Source organism: Equus caballus, chromosome 5 (assembly GCF_041296265.1).
Source record: "Equus caballus isolate H_3958 breed thoroughbred chromosome 5, TB-T2T, whole genome shotgun sequence".
In the NCBI taxonomy this organism is placed as follows: Eukaryota; Metazoa; Chordata; class Mammalia; order Perissodactyla; family Equidae; genus Equus; species Equus caballus.
In genome coordinates this window covers 56761520-56783070 of record NC_091688.1, presented here as the reverse complement: position 1 = coordinate 56783070, position 21551 = coordinate 56761520, and the positions used below count along the sequence as shown (strand labels likewise).

At 43.7% G+C, this 21551-nt stretch overlaps 1 pseudogene; it reads right to left on the bottom strand.

The window, feature by feature from the left end:
- Nucleotides 1-433: 433 nt before the first annotated feature.
- LOC100629465 (anaphase-promoting complex subunit 13 pseudogene) lies at nucleotides 434-663 on the bottom strand (annotated as a pseudogene).
- Nucleotides 664-21551: the final 20888 nt, after the last annotated feature.

Here is a 21551-nt window from a genome sequence, read left to right as displayed (position 1 = left end):
ACGCTTCTGCGAGTGGGGGTATATGAGAAGTTAACAATTCTCCTATGTCTCGCTTCTTCTTTCTCTGTCTTTCCCCCTGCTATCTTTAATCCGCTTGCATCACGTGAGACATACAAGTAGTTGGGAAGTGTTAAACTCTGACAGTAAAGTAAAATCACATTTAAAGGCAAATGTTTAACCAATCATGTTCAAACACAAGTTAGTGAATGAAGAGTTTTAGGCTCAAAGAGCCAAATATTCTTCATTCCTGAGAAATCTGATTAGTTTCTCATTCTGGTGAGTATTTTTACATTGCACTTTGCTGCCACAAACCAAGCGGGTGTACCTTTTGAGAGTTGATTTATTGCTAAAAGATTTGAAATGGGACACTGAAAGAAAACATTTTGACTGCACGTATTTTTCAAAAATCTGTCCATGAGAAAGAAGCCAGGTGTCAGTTTCCAAAGAGGGGAACGTTCTCTTGGAGGTGCCGTACAGCTGAGTCCACACACGTCATTTCTTGTTCTTTAACAGATTGTGTGGTGTCATCACTGTGTTGTCTTGTTGAGGTTCAGGAAGCTCACTCAGTGGTATTGCAACATCCTCATAAGGCAATTTGTCTTCTAACCAAGCCTTGTCAATCAAATCCAAGATCCTTCCATCTCTCTGTGCCTCACAGTCCATTCTCCTGCAGCTTTGATCAGATGGCACCAGGCCCACCACAGCACTCATTTCCACTGAGCCTACTCTGTTGATTTATGTCCCCTCTCATGCTTCCTCCACTGTCCTACATCTTGACTCCTGCATCTAAGCTACCATCAGATTGGAGCTGGGGCCTCATCTTTGCTTAGTGAGGACTTGCAGCTGTCGGCTCCTGTGTCGGGTAGCGTGGGGTGAGCAGTAGTGGCGGGAAGCAATTGGCTTCTTTTCCTGGGCCTCATTATTCATCCAACCATCATTATTTTACATCAACTATTTAACAGGCACTGGTCTTGGGGGCACAAAGATGAATTCAAAAGGGACTCACCTGCAAAGATCTCACAGTCTATGGGGAGAGAGATAGACAGAAATGGGTGATTACCCAATATGAAGGAGTAGCAATGGAGACAGGCCCAGGGAATGATGGGGGCAGTCACAAAGGGCAGCTGTCCCACAATGGCAAACAGAAAGAGCCATCCATGTCTTCCTCCAGCTCACACCCAATGGCATTTTCAAGTCTTCATTCTCCCCACAGTATTCAAGACTATTGATGAATCCCTTTGTATTTTCAATTTATTTTTAATTTCAATTAAAAAACTCAACTTATGAAATATTTCAAGCATGCATCAAAATACTGAAAGTAAGATAATAGAAGCTCAAGTGGTGGTTTAGTGTGATGGTTAAGAGCACAGACTCTAGAACTGAACTGCCTGAGTTCAATGTCAACACTCCCTCCTACCCACGTGTGACATCGGCAGGTTATCTTCCCACTCTGCACCCCGGCTTCCTCCTCCATGAAGTAGGGACAGTCATACCCACCTTGTGAGGTTGCTGTGAGATTAAGGGAATTAGCACTCATAATGTCCTAGAACAGCCCCCAGCATGCTGTGGACATATATAAGCGTTAGCTTTTATGGTTTCTAGCAGACGCATCAGCATTTATTTGTAGTCAAGCTGCCTGCATGTGAATTCCGTCCAGCTCGACTGCCTGGTAACAGTATAATCTTGAGCAAGTTATTTAACCTTTTTGTGCTTCAGTTCCCTTATCTGTAAAAATGTAGATTGTGTTGGAACAACCCCAGACTGGTTTAAAGGATTAAGTCAGTCAATACCTGTAAAGCTCCCACAATAGTTCTGACATATAGTAAGCTCCTGGCAAATATTGGCTATTATTACAAAATAGAAACTGTGTACCCTCACTCAGTCTTAACAGGTACTAACATTTGTCATATTTGCCTCAGATCTTTTTTTTTTTCAATTAAATAAAATGTTACAACTAAGTAGGAGCTGCCGTCTTTCCTCCCCATCCCCTACTGTCCATCTCCAGGGCTATGCACTCTTTTGACCACGATGTGTCTCCTGCCTGTCCATATGGCACTTCTTTTATATTATAAATAAATAAACAAACAAGTCTGTATTATATGTCAACAGACAACGTATAGATCTGTTTTTATGTGTTAAGCTCTCTATAAGTGGTATCAAACTGCATATATTCATCCGCAACTTGGCTTCTCCCCTCCTCCCCAACTCCCTGTGCTTCCTCCACCCAAGTTTGTTTCTGAGATTTATCTATATTCTAGTTTATTCATTCAACACTGCTGTAGTGTACACCATTAGATGCAAAACCCAGAGTTCACTAATCTATTCTCATAGGATGGACAGTTAGGTTTTTTCCTAGTTTCTGCTACAGCAAATGATGTTGCATCAACCCTCTTTGTGCTGCACAAATGTGTCTTTGAGAAGATGCATTGTCTTAGGGAATCCTCACAGTAATTCTGCAAAGTAGGTGGCAGAGTAGAATGATTAAAAGCAGGGACTCTGGTGCCAAATACCTGAACTCAAATGCCAGCTCCTCCACACACCAACAGCAGGACTTTGAGAAAAATCACTTAACATCTTGGTGCTTCAAGTTCCTCCTGTATAAAATAGAAGTGAAAATTGTACTTTTTTGTTGGGCTATGTGGAAGATTGAGTGAGTTATGTAAAACTCTTAGAACAGTGCCCGGCACATAATGAATGCTATGTAGGCATTATAATTAGGCAGTTTTAACTTTTTCACAGAAGGAGGAACAGAGGTTTGGAGAAGCTAAGGAACATTTTCAAATTCACCCAGTTAAGTTGCATGCAACCCTGCAGAGGTGTGGACCGGAAGTTAGGCATACCTGACATAGCAAGCCCCCAACCCATGCCCTTTCCAATATGCAACATCTTCCTGATGTGGAACTTAGTGTTCATGCAATAAGTGTCTCTCAGTATGATTGACTCAGCCTAGGAGACCCGGAGCCAAGAGCCAAATCATTGTACACCCTCACTCTTTCTGAACCTCCATCGTGTATCTTCAGTGTCATCAGAAACTTGTCACAAGACTAATGAATGGTCCTTCTAACTGGTTTCCCTGCTACTCATGGCAGCCATCTGTTAAAATGTAAATCAGGACATAGGGGCAAAGGCAATACAGTGGAGCAAAGATAGTCTCTTCAGCAAATGGTGCTGGAACAACAGGACATCCACAGACAAAGAACTGAATCTAGACACAGACCTTACACCCTTCACAAAAATTAACTCAAAATGAATCATAGACCTAAAGGTAAAGTGCAAAACTATAAAACTCCTGGAAGATAATATAGGAGAAAACCCAGATGACCTTGGATATGGTCTTGCCTTTTTAGATACAACACCAAAGATATAATCCATGAAAGAAATAATTGATAAGCTAGACTTCATTCAAATTAAAAAATTCTTCTCTGCGAAAGACAATATCAAAAGAATTAGAAGACAAGCCACAGACTAGGAGAAAGTAGTTGCAAAAGATACATGTGATAAAGGACTGTTATCCAAAATATTAAAATTCAACAATAAATTAAATAAGAAAACAGTAACTCAACAATAATACACAAAAATTCAACAATAAGAAAAGAAACAGCCTGATTCAAAAATGGGCCAAAGACTTTAACAGACACCTCAGCAAAGAAGATAAACAAGAGGGCAAATAAGCATGTGAAAAGATGCTCCACATCATATGTTAGCAGGGAAATACAAATTAAAACAATGAGATACCACTACACATCTATTAGAATGGCCAAAATCCAAACACTGACAACACCAAATGCTGGTGAGGATGTGGAGTAGCGAGAATTGCTGGTGGAAATGCAAAATGGGGCAGCCACCTTGGAAGACAGTTTGTTGGTTCCTCACAAAACTAAATATATTATTACAATATGATCCAGGAATCGCACTCCTTGGTATTTACCCAAAGGTGTTGAAAACTTATGTCCACACCAAAATCTCCGTAGGAATGTTTATAGCAGCTTTATTTGTGATTGCCAAAACCTGGAAGCAACCAAGATATTCTACAGTAGGTGACGGATAAACAAACTGTGGTGCATCCAGACAATGGAACATTATTGAGAGCTAAGAAGAAATGAGCTATCAAGACATTAGAATACAAGGAGGAACCTTAAATGCATTTACTAAGCGAAAGAATCTGAAAAGGCTACATACTGTATGATTCCAACTATATGACATTCTGGAAGAGGGAAAACTATGAAGACAATAAAAAGATCAGTAGTTGCCAGGTGTGAAACAGGGGAGAGATAAATAGGCAGAATACAGAGGATTTTTAGGGCAGTGAAAATACTCCATTTCGTATTATAATGCTGGATCTATGTCATTATACATTTGTCCAAACCCACAGAATGTACAACACTAAGAGTAAACCCTAAGATAAACTATGAACTTTGGGTGACAATTATGTGTCAATGTAGGCTCATCCTTGGTAACAAACGTCCCATTCTGGGGAGCAATGTTGTTAATGGGGGTGGTTGTGTATATGTGGGGGCAGGGGTATATGGGAAATTTCTATACCTCCCCCTCAATTTTGTTGTAAATCTAAAACTGCTCTAAAAAAATAAAATCATTTAAAAATGTAAATCAACCCCTATCACTCTTCTGCTCAAAACTCTCCACTGGTTTCCCATCACACTGAGAATGAAACACAAATTCCAGACTATGATGTGCCAGGCACTCAGGATGTGCTTCCTGACTTCCTGTCTCCCTTCTCTCTTCCCCTTGCTCTTGTCACACTGGCCTCTTTGTGTCCTTGAACCTGGTATGTCATCCCACCTCAGGGCCTTTGCATCTACTGTTCCTTCTTCCTAGAATCCACTTGCCTTGGATCTTTACATGTCATTTCCTTATTACACCCAGGTCTCTGCTCTGATGTCACATTCTGCAAGAGGTCTTCCCTGAACTCCCAAAGAGCTCTCTCACCCCTTATCTGCTTTTCCTTTCCAGCCAATCAGAGCCAATGCTGCCAATGGTTCTAGAGCAGGTATTTCTGTTGCTGGATCTTTGGGAGGTCCTGGGGGCCTGGGGAGGGGGCTGACATGGCCAACATGTGGGAGAGCAATGGAGGACCATTTAAGGTAGCAGCTATTTGCCTGCTCGTAGAGATGTCTTTCGGTAGTGTGACCACCACAGCTGCATCGGTCCATACCCCTGTGTCACTAGGGCCCAGAGCTGTGCCCAGCAGATAGTAGGCACTCGAGAAATATTTAATTGATTAAGTAAAGAAAGAAAAATGGACAGCAAGAGCAACCATTTGAGGTAAGGGAATCCAGACGGTTAGCCTGAAGCATGAAGGAGGAAGGTGGAGAGGTGCTCCTGGCCATTGGGATTTGACGCTGGAAGCTGGGGGAGCAGAGAGGGACCGTTCTCCTCCTCTCTGGTGCCCACTTCTCATCTACCAAAGGAAAAAGCTCTCATCGTCCACCGCAAATTGCTCCTTTGGTCTGTGGTGGCCACTGCTGACTTTGCCTTTGGGGTTGGCCTGCTCCTCCTGCGATCTGGTTTAGCTCCATAATGTGCCATTCCCTCCATAAGGGTGGCAGCAGAGGAAAATGTTGAGGGGGGGCCCTGCTCTGCCTGTGTTGCCTGCACCATGGCTCTGAAGGCATTCAGGGTGCACTCAGGGCATGTCGGGGTGCACCCAGGCTCCTCTGCTCAGAAGGGCCCTACACTTGGTTTAATGCTTTGCTGTTGCCATCTTGAGATTCTTGATAATTTTTGAACAACAAGCCTGCATTTTCATTTTGCCCTGGCCCTGCAAATTATGTAGCTGGACCTGAGGGTACCATTCCTGTAAAATAAGAAAATAGCTTTGCCAAGTTGAACCCCATCCCCAAGCAGACTAAGATTTCTCATCGCAGGAAACAGCTGAGCCCTGGGCCTTTCTGCCTAGCAAAGTGGGGCCCATTACCCAGCTTTATACCCTCAGGTGGCCACAGGAAATTAGGCAGAAGTTTTAAAGAGCTGCTTTTCCATGTCTCAGGCTGAGCTCTTCATTTTATTCTCCCTGAGCGGAAAGGGAACAGTAGAAGGATTCATGATTCTCTGGTATAAAGAGCTGTCCCCAGAAGTCCAGATGGCTGGAGAGCATGGGGAATGGTCTGTGCATGCGCACATGCACTCCCCCCGCCAGGGTTTTGTTTTTATGTGTTGGTTTGTTGCTGATTGGATAGAGATGTCCTGACAACTGAATTCTGGCTTCTCAGGCTCTGGGAAGCCAAAGAGCTTCGCCACAGACACTTGATTTTGCTTCCTAAGACCCTCAGGTGAGGCAGGAGAGAGAGGAAGACTGAGCTTCAGGCTGGAGCTGAGTGGTGCTCCAGTTTCTTCCAGTTACTGTGTTTTTCCAGGGACTGTGAAACCCTCAGAGGCAAGATCTGTGCTTCAATTGTCTCAGTATCCTTAGCACCAAGCATAGTGCCTTGAAAATGGCATGCCTCAATAAATGTTACTTTTTAACCAATTAATTAAGCCCTGGCCCATCCAGCAGCTGCTCCCTGAGCCTTTCTTTGCTATGTGGCAGGCACAGTACGAGGCTATGTGGGTACAACCGTGAGGCGCACTTCTCCCCTGGGTTTCAGACTGTGTGTCCAGATCTCTTAGTTGACCTCAAAATCAACATGCCCAAATGTGGGTTCGTGTGCCTTGGCCAAGCCTGGTCCCCAACCCATGTTCCCCACCGAGTGGACAGCACCATTACTCAGAGAGGTAATGTAAAGCAATGATTGGAGCACCGGAGCCAAAGTGCCTGTGTAGGGGTATTGGCTAAGCTCCTTAGTTGAGTGTGTTACTCTACTCTCTGTGCCTCAGAGAGTTCAGTGACAACTGAACGAGCTAATGCGTGTAGAATCATGTGCGCTAGCTATTATTAGCACCCATTCAGGTACTCAAGCCAGAAAATCAGGAGTCAGGTTTGATACCTCCTTCCTCTCCAGCCTGCATCCCCACGTCCTGTTATGGTAACTTCTCAATGGTTGAGGAATCCGTTCAGTGCTCTCCATCTTTATCACTGAAGTCCTGGTCCAAGCCATCACCTGTCAACTGGACTACTACAATCATCCACATTTGGTCTTTTCACTTCCACTCTTGTCTAGTCTGTTCTCCATACTACAGCTAAATTGATCTTTCCAAAACACTGATCTGATCCTGTCACCATGCCTACAAGATCGTCAAAGTTTCCAACCTCTGCTCACACCACAGTCCCCTTTGCTCTCTGCTCTACCAACAGGGGCCCCATTGACATTTTGAACCAGATCATTCCCTGTTGTGGAGGATTGTCCTGTGCATTGTAGGATGTTTAGCAGCATCTCCGACTTCTACCTACTAAATGCCAGTAGCAATTCTCTCCCTAAGTTGTGACAAAAAAACCATTTTTGGACATGGCCAAATGTCACGTAGAGGGCAAAATCACCCTCATTGAGAATCTTTGCTGCAAAGTGCTTCTTCTCTCCCGAAACAAGAGAACAGGCTGCTCCTTCCACCTAGGGCTCTCTCTGGGTCTTGCCCCTGTTCCTAGTTAATCCCTTCTTGGCCTTGGAATGTCCATTCCACCATCACTTCCTCAGGAGAAGCTTCTCTGACACCCCTGCCTCCCTGGTCCTCCATCATAAACTCTCCTAATGTGGGGTACCACTCTCGTGTGGTCCTTAATCCATAGTAATCAAAACAAATGGTTACCAACATAGTTGTAACTTTCCTTTTACTTGTATGACTATTTGATTAACATCTGTCTCACCCAACAGACTGTAAGCTCCATGAGGGCAGGGACTGGACTGGTTTTCATCATCATTGTGTCCCCAGGATACATTGATGCCTGATGCCTAGTGCCTGCCACACAGTAGGCAGCCCATCAACATATGCTGAATTAATAAATGCATGAAGATACAGCCCCTGCCCACAGAGAGTAGCTTTCTAGGGAGGAGACAGATAAGTAAACAAGCAAATTCAACACAAAATTCTGTGATGAAGTAGTTATACACTGAGAGCACAGAGTACCCAACACAGTCTCAGGGAGGTCGGGGTGCTTCTGGAGGAGGTAGTATCCTGGATCCCATGAGGAGATCTGAAGGATATTTAAGAGTTAAGTGAATGAGGGATAGAAGAGAAAACATGGGGAAGTAGGGGCTCCAGGTAGAAGGATCACCTTGGGCAAAGACTTAGAAGTGAGACTCCATGGCTCTCGAGTCCCTCCTTGTCTAACTCTTCTGCCACCCTCTTTCTAACTCCTGCTCATCCCAGGCTAAGGCCTTACTTAGTGACCCCAGCAGAACGAGGTGGGAGTGGAGGCAGGGAGAGAACCCTGCTGGTTCCCAAGTAGGGTGACCAGCCATCCCAGTCTTCTCAGGACTGTCTTGGTTTTAGCATTGAAAGTCCCACATGCTAAGAAACCTCTGGTCCTTGAACAAACCAGACAGCTGGTCACCCAGCTCCGGGTTTGTTCATGGCCATCCAAGCCACCTGGAAGGAGCAACAGGGCTTCTGACCACCTTGGAATGGTCTCTGGACTGGGGCGCAGACACCTGCGTTTGGTCTCAGCTCCCTTCCTCACCAGCCCGGTAATTCCGGAGCAGTACTGTCTCCCTCTCCTTCACAGGCCTCCCGCCTCACACGGCTGCTGCCAGGGCCTCCATGAGAGAAGGGCTATAGAAACACTTTGTAAACTTCGAAGTGTAAAGAATTTCTATTATCATTCCTCTCTGGATCGTTCAGGTCTGGACATCCTGGAAATCCCTGCAGGGCCCATCGAGGACTCAGGCAGGCTGCTCAGGTCACTCTCTGCTGTGAGTGATCTGCCCTCTAGGCAGCCGCAGCCAAGGCCCCTTTGGACAGCTGGTCTGCCTCCTGGACTCCAGTCCGGCCGTCTCCTCTCAGCTTGCACTTCCTTTTCCTTTCACTGGGTAACAAACACATTTAGAGTTCAGAGAAATGAAATCTGTCTATAAACGCTTGTCTGAGGGAGAAAACTTCCCATTCCCTTAGAGAGCTTGCATGCCACAGAGCACAGCTTCCCGGCGTGTTCCTCCAAGGCTAACGCATGGGAGGCCTTAAAGCCAAGAGGCGAACACATTGGGCGGGGCCCTCCTCCTGTGAAAGCAGGAGCCTGCATCCTCTCCTCTAATCTCTTCCTGGAAACCTCCTTTCCTCCCGCAGCCCAGGGCTGTTTACTCCTGTTTACCTCCCAGCTGGGTGGTTCGAATCCACTGCCTCTCAGACACCCAGGCAGTGAAATAAATCCGGAGAGGCCGGGGCCAGTTCTATGGTTTGTGGCTTCCGTGAGTGCTAAGTGGGCCTGACAGTAGCTGGTTGGGCCTTGGGACAGGGTTGCCAGAAAAAACACAGGATGCTCAAATATTGCGTGGGTCATACTTATCCTAAAAAGTAGAGTTGTTGTTCAAATTTAACTGCGCATCTTGCATTTTGACTCTCTAAATCTGATAATCCCACATTGGGAGCCCTTTTCTGAGTCCACGTTTTAGTTTCTGAGTGGGAAAGGCTCATGCCCTTAATTTCCTGCTGAGATTCTGGGTCCAGTCTTTTTGCTCCTGCCCCCTGCTGCATGGGTCAACAGATTCCCAGGCATTATCAGGGGGGCTCCAGAAGTAACCTGCTCCAAGGTCTATACCTAATGAGGAGATGAGAGAGCTGAAAGTGGGATTGGAAGGCAGTCAAACTGGGGAATCTCACAAGATCTTGAAGAGAGCACTTATAGACACAGAACTCATGATTGTGGTTGGGTTAAGTGAGCGGTTCTTCCAGGGAAATATGTGTGAAAGGGCCTTTGGCTGCCAAGACACTGGAGGTGGGAAGGGTAGGCATCATTCCTTCCACAACAAGTCTTTTGCCCCTGGGGTTTTGGCTACTGCCAAGAGTGGAGCCTCATGTATCTATCTGCATCCAGGAATTTGCAAGAGCCCTGGGAGAAAGATGTTGGGGTTATAACCTCTTTTTCTGGACTTTTGATATAATTAAGGCTTATGTGATGAACTAGGTGGGCTTGGCTGAGGCCAGACAGTAGGAAAAGCAATGTGGGGGGACCCCATGAGGACACTCTCCACAAAGGAAGGAGGGGGGAAGAAACAGTCTAATGAAGCAGAGTGCTAGTTCTAGGCATAGTGTGCAGCTGATAGGGGAACCCATTTTGACCCTGGCCCAACTGGGGGTCTTGGAGGGTAGGGAAAAAAGGCTATGTGTGTGAACTAAAAGAGCTGTGCCATTAAGAGTTGTACACTTAGGGCCTGAGCAGTTTTTCCTTTGGGTGTCCTCATTGTCGGTATCGTCTCTCTTTCCTTGAGGAACACCAAGGACAAATTGGCATAACTTATACAGACAGCTGGGGAGACAGCAAGATGGGCTCTGGGAACAGCTGGAGAGGTTGTTCAATCAGCTCATATCTCTGGAGATTGGCTAGACCTTGGCACACCCTCAGACACACCTGCAGGTTGCAGGCACCTGAGATGGAGACAGGCTGGTTCGGAGCTCAGGAGTCCTGAGGTCAGACACTTCGGTGATATCTGAGTTCCTTCTCTTCCAGTAGGTGGCAGCAGGTGAGCAAAAAGGTCTGAGGGTGGGTTTGGGGTGCAGATAGCTCTGTGTGTGTGTGTGTGTGTGTGTTTATGTGTGCACACATGTGCAATTTTGGAGAGGACAAGCTGGGTAAGTAACCAAACTTATCCAATTTGGCAGGTGGGAGTTCTGAGTTGTTATAATTTGGTTATTAAAGGAAATGGAACCTTACTGTGTAGTCAAGGGTTAGTGAGATCAAGACTTTGGGGAGACACATAATTGGAAGAAACCGTCCATTTGGATACAAGTTGGCACCAGCTTTAACTTTTTTTGATTAAACTTCTTTAGACATTAGATTAAACCTCTTCCAAATGGAAGATCATGCTCAATTTTGTCAGTTCTTATCTTTCAAGAATGTTCAATTCACAAAGAGGTAGTAAGGGAAACTGACTCAGGGCCTGTTTTTAAAAGGCAGCCTTTTCTCTGAGTGGATGCAGCTCTGTCCTAGTTTTGAAGAGTGAAATTCAGGCTGGATTTCAGCCCCTTGTTGCTTCCTCAGATGTGTGCCCCAGCAGAAACTTACATTTAAAAAAGAATGTTCTAGAACATAAGCGCCATGCCCTATCAAGACATTGTTATAGTAACAGAATTAGTGAACACTTACTCTATAGCAGGTACTAATCTGAGCACTTTACATGTTTGCTTGGAACTTTTTGATCCTCACAGCAGCTCTTTCAGATGAGGGAACAGAGTAACCTGCCCAGGTAACACAGTGATGGTGGAGCTGAGCTCTCCCTCTAAACCACCTGCAGTCCTGCTAGACATGGAAAGATTCACTGCAGCAAGGCAGGGCAAACAGGTCAGATGAAGGGCAAAAATGAAAGATCTGTAAGGAAATTCAGGCAGGCAAGGAAAAAACAAGAGAGAAAGTGAAGTAGAGCCATGAGTAAAACTGGTAATAAAATGCTTGCCATGAAGTCCTATTTACCAGAGGGAAACCACGTGCATAGTTAGCTCTGAGCTTTTTTGTAATCAACAGGAAGAGGGGAATCACAATCGTCTTCAAGATTCTGAGTGTTTATAAGGTATAAAGTTCAAGCATCAGGGAGAAGCACAACTATTTGGCGAACGAGGATAAAAGGGAATTGTCTCTGGCTGGTCTTTGAGGAGCCACTTATCTAAGGTCTCACAACTGCTCAGCCAGAACTTAAACTCCAACCACATGGCCCCAGAATCCACATTCTCAGACCAGGCCCCACAACTGCCTCTGGAGCTGGACCTGGTACTCCTAACAAATTTGTTGAATGGATAACTGACCAACCAATGGAATGAACAGGAAGTGGTTCAGGAGTGCCTGGAGCAATGGGAATGCAGCTTGATGCAGTGGCGTCCATTCTTATGCAAGAGTTGTTTAAAAATTGTGTTCATGCCTCAGGGACTGCCTGTATCAATAATAACCTCCCAAACATCAGATGCTTCCAAACATCAGAGCAAACTAACTTGTAAATGAATTCACAGAGAGAAGCAGCACAAACAGCTATTGTGTCTCCCTTTTCTTCGGCAGAACCTAAGAATCTGCTTGGAATCAACCTGGTATGAACGGAATTTCACCTACTCACAGGAGTTCCACAAAGACTCAGTCGTATTCGCTCTCTCCGTCTCTCTCTCTCCCTCCTCACCAAGACTTAGAGGAACCGAAGTCTGGAAATCAGATATTGGGCCGCACTTATAGATGTAGAGAGGGAATATTATTGTAATTATGAAACTGCTTATAAAATTCTTACACCTATTGGGGGAAAAATTGGAAACATTAACAGCTAAATCCCAGATCAGCTTACACTTCATTAAGCAAAAAATCCTTCAAACATGATAATCATTCAAAGAGGCCCTCACTCAGTATACTTGAGCAGAACCAAATCCATGGCCCGTGGGAAGGAAGCAGATGGCCTTGAATCCATAAAATTCCCCAAAGCTCCACAATCAGGCTTGTGTTTTCACCAAACGGTGTCTAAAATCTGTGTAGCACCTCTTAAACGGAATGCCTGAAACTAATACCTATAGAGAATCTGCTCCAGTCTGGCACCATTTTTGATTCTTTCACACACATTCCCTCTTTTGGGACCCACAGTAGCCCAGGAATTTAGGTTGGGCAGATATAATTATCCCTGCTTTATAGTTAAGAACACAGGCTTAGAGAGATAAAAGGACTTGCTGGAGGTTATAAGAGAGTACGGACTCTCTTGAGAACAGCTAGGAACGCAGAATTCAAACCTGGGTCTTCTGCAGTCTTGCGTTCTGCTCTCTGACCCCTAACCTCCACTGAAGCCGTGAACCCCACTCACTGGAAGGTTGAACTGTGAAGGCAAGAGGGATGCCAGGTGCCGGCTGCGCCCAGCTTCACATCATCCAATAACCCACTTTCCCTTCCTATGAGGATAAGGAAAGATAAGACTGTCCCATGCCAAGCCTTTGCAATCCACTCTGTGAAGCACCATCACAGCACTCTCTTCTGAGGTTCCCCAGGCCATGTTTTTCAGCTCTTTCCTCCTCCTTCTGTCATGGGTGAGCTTCCATTTCACTGTGTTGATGCATCAGGAGGCCCTGCCTGCATCCTACCAATGCGGGGGACTAGAGGCAGAAGGCCACTGCACAGAGGCACATTCGTGCTCCAAGAGTTCTGCTTCCTGCTAGCTGTGTGCTGTGGAAGCTTCCCTAACTCTCCTGGGATTACTGTGAAGGTCGAAAAAGGCAAACATGTACACATAGCACGCAGCAATATCCCTAGCATGCTAAGTTTTAGTGATCCTTAACCTATCATTCATTTCTTCCATTTATTTGGTAATTTTTGTTGAGCACCTGCTATGTCCCAAGCATTGTTCTCAGTACTAAGGATGAAGCAGTGGACAACATAGATGAAAATCTGTAGAAATAATCAGAAACAAAACAGATAAATAATTGCTGTGTGTAAGCAATATAATGGAGAAAGACGAGGTGATGCGATAAGAATAGTCGATCCTAGAAGGCCTCTCTGAAGAGGTGACATTTAAGCTGAATTCTAGAGGATGAGAGGAAGCAGCTAAGCCATGAGCCTGGACAAAAGCTTGCCAGGAACAGAAACTTCAAGTGCTGGGGCTGGGGTGGGAAAGACCTTAGACTTTCTAAGGAGCTGTTGAAAGATCTGTGTGGCTGGAGAGGAGGAAGCGAGGACAGGAGCATCAGGAGAAAGGGTTGGAGACAAAAGCAGAAGTCAGATCACACAACCCTGAGAGGCCCTGGTAAGGAGCTTCAGCAGCACGAAGGAAGGGAGGGAGCCCATGTGGATATACCCGGAAAGAGGGGGCCAGCAGGAGGGGCATCAGGTATGAGGTGTGTGCATGCACACGTGCACATATGTGTGTGAAACACCAGAAAACATAGCCTCAAAATACAAAAAGCAACAACTACCCGACCTGCAGGCAGAAATGGGTAAACCAACAATTGTAGTTGGAGATTTTAACATATCCCTCTCAGAAACTGATAGAAGAGATAAAAATTTTTAAAAATGCACAGAGATACGGAATATCTGAAAATACAATAAATAAATATACACATATATCCTTTTTTTAGTTCATTATTTTTGAGTATACAAGGAATACAAAACTGCTGATGTACATAAAGCCTCAATAAGCCGAAAGAATCAACATCATTCAGACTATGTTCTCTAACATACGAAAGAAAATTAGAAATAAATAACAAAAAGATTTCATTTTTAAACACCTATATGTCTGAAACTAAATAGCAACACTTGGGTTAAAAACTAACTCAAAAGAGAAATAACAAAATAATTAGAATTGAACAGTAGTGAAAACACTGTGGAACTTAAAGCTAAATGTGTAGTTTAAAACACATTTATCAGGATTCAAGAAAGATTGAAAAGAAGTGAGTTAAGCCACCAAATCAAAAAATTAGAAAAGATGCTGCAGAGCAAACCTCAAAGAGACAAGAAATAATAAAAACCAGAGCAGAAATCAATGAGATAGAGAGTGATGACTACAACAACAAAAGAGAAGATTAGTAAAACTAAAACGTGGTTCTTTCGAAAGATTAATGATAGGTCTCCGTCAAGACAGATTAAGAAAAAAAGATAATATACAAATAAACACAATACAGAAAAATAGATATGGATATAACAGAAATTTTAAAGTGCAGTTACAGACTGAATGTTTGCGTCCTCCCACAATTCATATGTTGACGTCCTAACCCTCAATGCCATGGTATTTGGAGGCGGCACCTTTGAGAAGTAATTGGGTTTAGATGAGGTCATGCACATGGATCCCCCACGATGGGATTAGAGCCCTTGTAAGACAAGTTAGAGACACAAGGGATCCCTCAGGCCACATTTCTCTCCAGGCACACACTGAGGAAAGGCGCATGCGCACACAGTGAGGGGGCGGCTGTCTACAAGCCAGGATGAGGGCCCTCCCCAAGAACTGAGTCTGCTGGTACCTTGATAGTTGACTTCCCAGCCTCCAGAACCGTGAGAAAATGTCTGCTGTTTAAGCCACCCAGCCCATGGTATTTTGGTATAGCAGCTCATGCTAAGACAAGTACATTATGAAAACACTGTGTCAATAAATTTGAAAATCTAGATGAAATAAAAACATTTCTAGACATACATAAAACACAAAAATTGGTAAAGGAAGAAATTGAAATTTGAATAGACCAATAAGGACTTAATAAAATAAAATGGTAATGATCTCTCCTAAAAATCCCCAGGCTCAGGTGATTTTTCCATATGAATTTTGCCAAACTCCCAGAGAATAGATAATTGCTATCTTAGGCAAGCTGCAGACAACAGAAAAAGAATGAAAACTGTTCTACTATGAGGTTTGTGTAATCTTGTTTTGAAAACTGGATAAAAACAGTTCAGGAAAATAAAAATATAGGCCTATTTCTCCTTGAATATAGATGTGTAAATCCTAAATAAAATGTTAGTTAAACAAATCCAACAATGTACTTTTAGAAAGCACATCATAGTAATCATCAAACATGATTTATCTTAAGGATGTAAGAATGGCTAAATGTCAGAAAACTCTCTTAGTGTAATTTTCCATATTATGAAAGGAGAAAATCATTTGATTAACTAAATGATACAGAAAAAACATTTGGTAAAACTCACTTGTTTATGTTAAAAAAAGAAACCTCTTAGAAAGTAGGAACAGAAAAGAATTTCCTTAACTTGGTGAAGTTTAAGTACCCAAACCTTAATATTATACATACCATATGGTATATTAATATAAAATGTCAATATAATACTTCATTGAGTAACTTCAGCTGCATTTCCTTTAAGATCAGGAATAAGACAAGATTCCCATCATCACCACTGTTTAACATAGAACTGGAGGCCCTCACCACCACTTGAAAGAAAGTAAAAGAAATAGCAGGTATAGATTGCAAGGGACGAAATGAAACAGCCACTCTTTGTAGATGATTTGATTTCCTACAGAGAAAAAGCAATAGAATCAACAGGCATTAAAACTGATAAGAGAGTTCAGCAAGGCTGTCAGATACAAGATCACCTTGTAAAAATCAGTAGTACTTTTGGTGATCATCAGAAAAAAAAAATAGCAAGGTAGTCTTGTGGTCTAGGAGGGGGGAAGTACCTTGCTTGGACCCAAAATTACAGAGTGATCTGAAATGAAGATAAGATTAGTTCCATCCTCTGATCCTGGGGACAAACCAACCAACAGGCAAAGAAGTATGGCTATAAAGGAGGCAAGGAGACGGAGGAAACTGGGACCAAGAGAGAATTCTAGGATGGGAGAAATACAACGGCTTATTATGCCGTTAGGAGTGCTCCAATAGAGAGAGGGGTTAACAATGGGGAAGAAGGAGAAGGGGTATTACTAAGGGTCCACAATGAGAGGGAGTGGAATCCACAGCCCAAGTGGTGAGACTGGCCTCATACAGCAGAAGGGACACATCTTTGGTTCTAACTGAAGGATGAGGGAGAGGGTGCTGACCGAAGAATATTGAAAACTTGGTGGTGGAGTTCTAGACTTCCTTTTGTTCAATAAAACATGAAGCGAGGTCATCAGCTGAAGGTGGGGATGAGGAAGGGCTGGAGAGAAGATGTGCAAGTTTGAGGGCAGAAAATAAGTCCTGAGTGATATGATGCAAAACTCAGACTGGCTCTGTAACGCACAGCCCAGTCCTGGCATGTGCTCAGTAAGGGCATTTTGAATGACTGACAGACTGGGGAATGGACAAACCATGGGGGCCAAGAGGACTCCCGTGTGGAGAGCTGGGCTGGGCAGAGTGTTCAGGTAGGGAGCTTAGGCCTGGATGACAGAAAATCAAAGAGCAGTAGATGTGGGAGTCAGCGACCTCGTGTATAGATCTGGCTCCACCACATCCCCGCTGTGGGTTCCTGGGAACTCCTCTCTGGGCTTCAGTTTTTCTCATCTGGAAAATGGGAATATTGCTGCCTGCTGCCTTGGTGCCATCACAGAGCCGATGTGAAGATTGTGTGGGTTACTTTCCACTTGCCAGCCCCCTCCAGATCCTTTCTCACCCTTTCCTGCCCTGCTCTGTGCCCTGGGAGGCTGATCTCCATGGACCACAATTCCCAGTTTCTTTATCCTCTGCTTTCCCTTTGGGCTCAGCCAGTCAGAGGCACCAGCAGCAGATGAGAGAATAGAAGGAGAAGACAGAGCACTGAATGCTCTGTCCTTGGAACCTCCCGGCCTTGCTGTGACTCTGGCTATGTCATATTCCTCCACAGCCATAGCTCCTGTTAGGTAGCCCCATGTCAGCAGCTCCAGCTCTCAGGGGCTCAGATAAGACCCTTCCCTCTTCTTGCCCTTTCAGGCTTAGGGGTGGTAACAGCCCCTCCTGATGCTGGTCCTGGGGTATTTCCTGTGACCCTGCCCAGATCTCTGTAAATAGCACTTTCATTAAATTCTCATCAATCTCTTTTGAGGGTGCCGTCCATTCCTGTCAGGCGTTGACTACAAGGGCCAAGGACAGAAAGGTCATCTAGATGCTGAACAAAGGTGAGATAAGTGGAGGCAGGGAGATAGGATGGAGAAGAGGAGAGAAACCTAAGGTAAGGGACCATCTGTAAAATCTGCCATGATCTGACCAAAAAAGGAATATTCTGCTACTTTCCCCTGGCTTTGGTATCTTCTCCCCTTGAAATGGGGAGAATGTTCCATTCTCTGGGGACAGAAAGAGCTCAGCTTAACGCTAAGGTGTAAGGAGTTTGCAGAAATCAAACCTCCATGCTTCTACCCAACAGAGTGGCCAGGGGACAGGTAGAGGTAAGGCCTGCCCTTGGGCTCAAAGTGTTCTTGGAAGCTGCTTACCTACGGCCAAGCTGCTCAGGTTTCACACAAGAAAAAAAAGGGCTGCCAAGGACAGAGCAACAAACAAATCATTGATAAGGGCAAGAAAACAGTCATTGCTGAGCGTAGCCATTCATTACATAAGTAGGTCTCCCATGACAAGCTTCTCTATATGTTGCTCTCTTCTATTTATTCGGTGTGCCCTTTTAGGGCCAGATGAGGGTGAGGAGGCTGGGTTCAGGGTCCCAGCTCTGTCATGAGATGGACAATCCTCTTCATCTCTGCTGGCCCTCATTCCTTCCTTTGCAAAGTGAGAAGCTTGAAGGGCATTTGCTCAACCTCACCCTATCTTTCCCTGGTTCCTTTTTCAGCTTCCCAAAACTAAACCCACTGGGCCAGGCCTGACAGTGCCCAGGGTCATGGTCTCTGTTCATTGCCACCATTATGTCTCCCATGCCTATATCCAGCACAGCCAGCAGATCCAGCATCCAGGGGTTCTGACATGAGCACTGCACCCTCTTATATTTTTGCATCCTACCCTTGGTACCCAACTGGTACTGTGGGGCAAGGCCTGTATACTGGAATCAAGTTTAACTTCTTGCCTCTGAGCTTCAGTCTCCTCATCAATAAAAGCAGAGGCCATAATGGCTGCCCCAGGCTTGTTCTGAAGAGTGTAGCAAGATGTCAAGCACACAGAAGATAATAAAGGAAGGAGAGTGCCTCTTCCCATCACCCTGGGTTTCTACTCTTGCCTGGATGCCTGAGTTCCAGGCCTTTCCCCCTGTATGAACCACTGCTGGAGTGAGTGCACAGGATGGGCTCTCACTGGATGTATTCTGGACTTCCCTGCTTAGAGGGATGACCACTGTACCTAGGGTAGGCTCCCGCCTCACCCTGGACCCAGCTTCTTTCTCCCTTGTCCTGTCCTGTTTTCAGCTTAAACTTGTCTGAACAACAGTATCCTTGAGCTCCAACATTCCATATTTCTTTTTTTTTTCAGGGAAAGATTCTCCCTGCGCTAACGTCTGTTGCCAATCTTCCTCTTTTTTTTCTTTTCCTCCTCAAAGCCTCCGCACATGGTTGTATATCCTAGTTGTAAGCCCTTCTAGTTCTATGTGAGCTGCCACCACAGCATGGCAACTGACAGAGGGGTGGTGTGGTTCCCGACCAGGCCGCTGAAGCTGTGAGAGTGCTGAACTTTAACTACTAGGCCATCAGGGCTGGCTCCCATATTTCTTTATTCATAAAAGATAATGAAACTCTGCTTTGATATCTATAGAATGGGTGCAACTATTCTGTATTCATTGATGACAGAGGGTGGATTGCTTGACATCCTGTACAATTATTTATATTTGACATTTAAGGATGCGGTATTATGCAGCATAAGTTTGACTTAAAATTAATAAATGAACTAGGGTAATCTTTACTTCAATACCTAATGAACAATAATCTTATTGGACCATTTAGAATATTTGTGTTTGGACAAGATTTGGCTAGCTCAATTCTCTTTAAAAAGCTATCCAAGGGTATATGACTTGTTTTCATTTGATAACATTTTCCAGCAGTAAACAGAGGCATTAAAAATCATACCACAGCCCAGCATTACAGTTAGCTCATAGCAAGCGTCCCTGGAGAGAGATTGCAAGAGAGAGGGGGGAAGTGTGGGGAGCAAGCATCACTCGACTTTCCCTGTTCATTTTGTATTGTTCAAATGATCTAACCTTACATTTATATTACTCTTTATAAGACTCAACAGAGGCTGGGAGTTTGTCAGTGATATTTTTGCTGTCTTCTTTGTTTCCTGTATTTAAAAACACTATAAATGGGGCCGGCTCGGTGGCGCAGCAGTTAAGTGCGCATGTTCCGCTTCGGCGGCCCGGGTTCGCCAGTTTGGATCCCTGGTGCGGACTTGGCTCCGCTTGGCAAAAGCCATGCTGTGGTAGGCATCCCATGTATAAAGTAGAGGAAGATGGGCACGGATGTTAGCTCAGGGACAGTCTTCCTCAGCAAAAAGAGGAGGATTGGCAGCAGTTAACTCAGGGCTAATCTTCCTCAAAAAACGAAACAAAACAAAACACTGTAAATGCCATGCATACTGTATATTATACTATTTATATTATATACTATTTTATGTATAGTGTATACTTTATATATACTATTTTAATGTTTGTTAAGGTATAATAAACAATAAGATGCACATATTTGATGAGTTCTAACATATCTATGTACTCATGGAACTATCACCACAATCAAGATAATGAACACATCTATACCCCCACACATGTCTTTGTGTCCCTTTGTAATCCCTCTCTCCCACTCTGCTCCTCACATCCAAAAAAACACTTATCTGCTTCCTGTCACTATAGATTATTTTGCATTTCTAGAATTTTCTATGAATTTAATCACATTCTATATACTTTTTTCTGTCTGGCTTCTTTCACTCAGCATAATTATTTAAAGATTTATCCATGTTGTGAATGTATCAATAGTTTATACCTTTTTTTATTGCTGAAAAATATTCCATTTTAGGAATACAACAAATTTGTCTACAGTTTGGGTTGTTTCAAGTTATTATAAGCAAAGCTGCTATGAACATTCACCTAAGAGTCTTTGTATGGACTTTCTCTAGGGCAAATACCTGGAAGTAGAATGGCTGGATTCTATGGTAGTGTATGTTTAGCTCTTTAATAAACTACCAAAGTGTTTTCCAAAGTGGTGGTCCCATTTCCCATTCCTACAGCAGTGTATGAGGGTCTCAGCTCCTCCACGTTCTTGTCAGTACATGGTATGCTCAGACTTCTCCCTTTAGACATTAGACATTTAGACTCTTTAGACATTTAGATAGGTGTGTACTAGTATCTCATGTGGTTTTAATATGCTTTTCCCGCATGACTAGTGATGTTGAGTATCTTTTCATGTGCTTATTTGCCATCCATATATCTTTTGTCGATGAAGTGTCTTCAAATCTTTTGCACATTTTTTAAAAATTGGGTTGTTTGTTTCCTTATTATTGAGTTTTAGAGTTCTTTATATATCTCAATGCAAGTCCTTTATCAGATGTAATTTCCAAATAGTTCTCCTAGTCTGTGGCTTATCTTTTTACTCTTTCAGTAGTGTTTTTGAGGAGCAAAAGTTCTTAATTTTGGCAAAGTCGGCTTAACAATTGGACGTGCTTTGGTGTTTGCTAAGAAATCTTTGTCTAATCTAGTGTCACAAAAGTTTTCCCCCGGAAATTTTATTGTTTTAGTTTTAATTTAGATCTTTTAGATTTAGATCATTCAGATTTTGAGTTAATTTTTGAATTAATTTTTATAAATTGTGTGAGGTATGGACTGAAGTTTGCTTTTGTTGTTGCTGTTATGTAGATATCCAGTTATTGTTGTTATGTAGATATCCAATTATTTCAGCCCATTTGTTGAAAAGATATCCTTTCTCGACTGAATTGCCTTTGCATTTTTGTTGAAAGTCAGTTAACCATATGCATGTGGATCTATTTCTGGACTCTCTATTGGGTTCAACTGTTCTATTTGTATATCTTGATGTCAATACAATACTGTCTGATGACAGTAGCTTCATAATAAATCTCGAAGTCAGGGACGTAAGCCCTCCAACTTTGTTCCAATCTTCTCAAAATTGTTTTGGTTATTCTTACTTTCACATAAATTTTGTAATAAGCTTGTTAATTTTTACCAAAAAAAG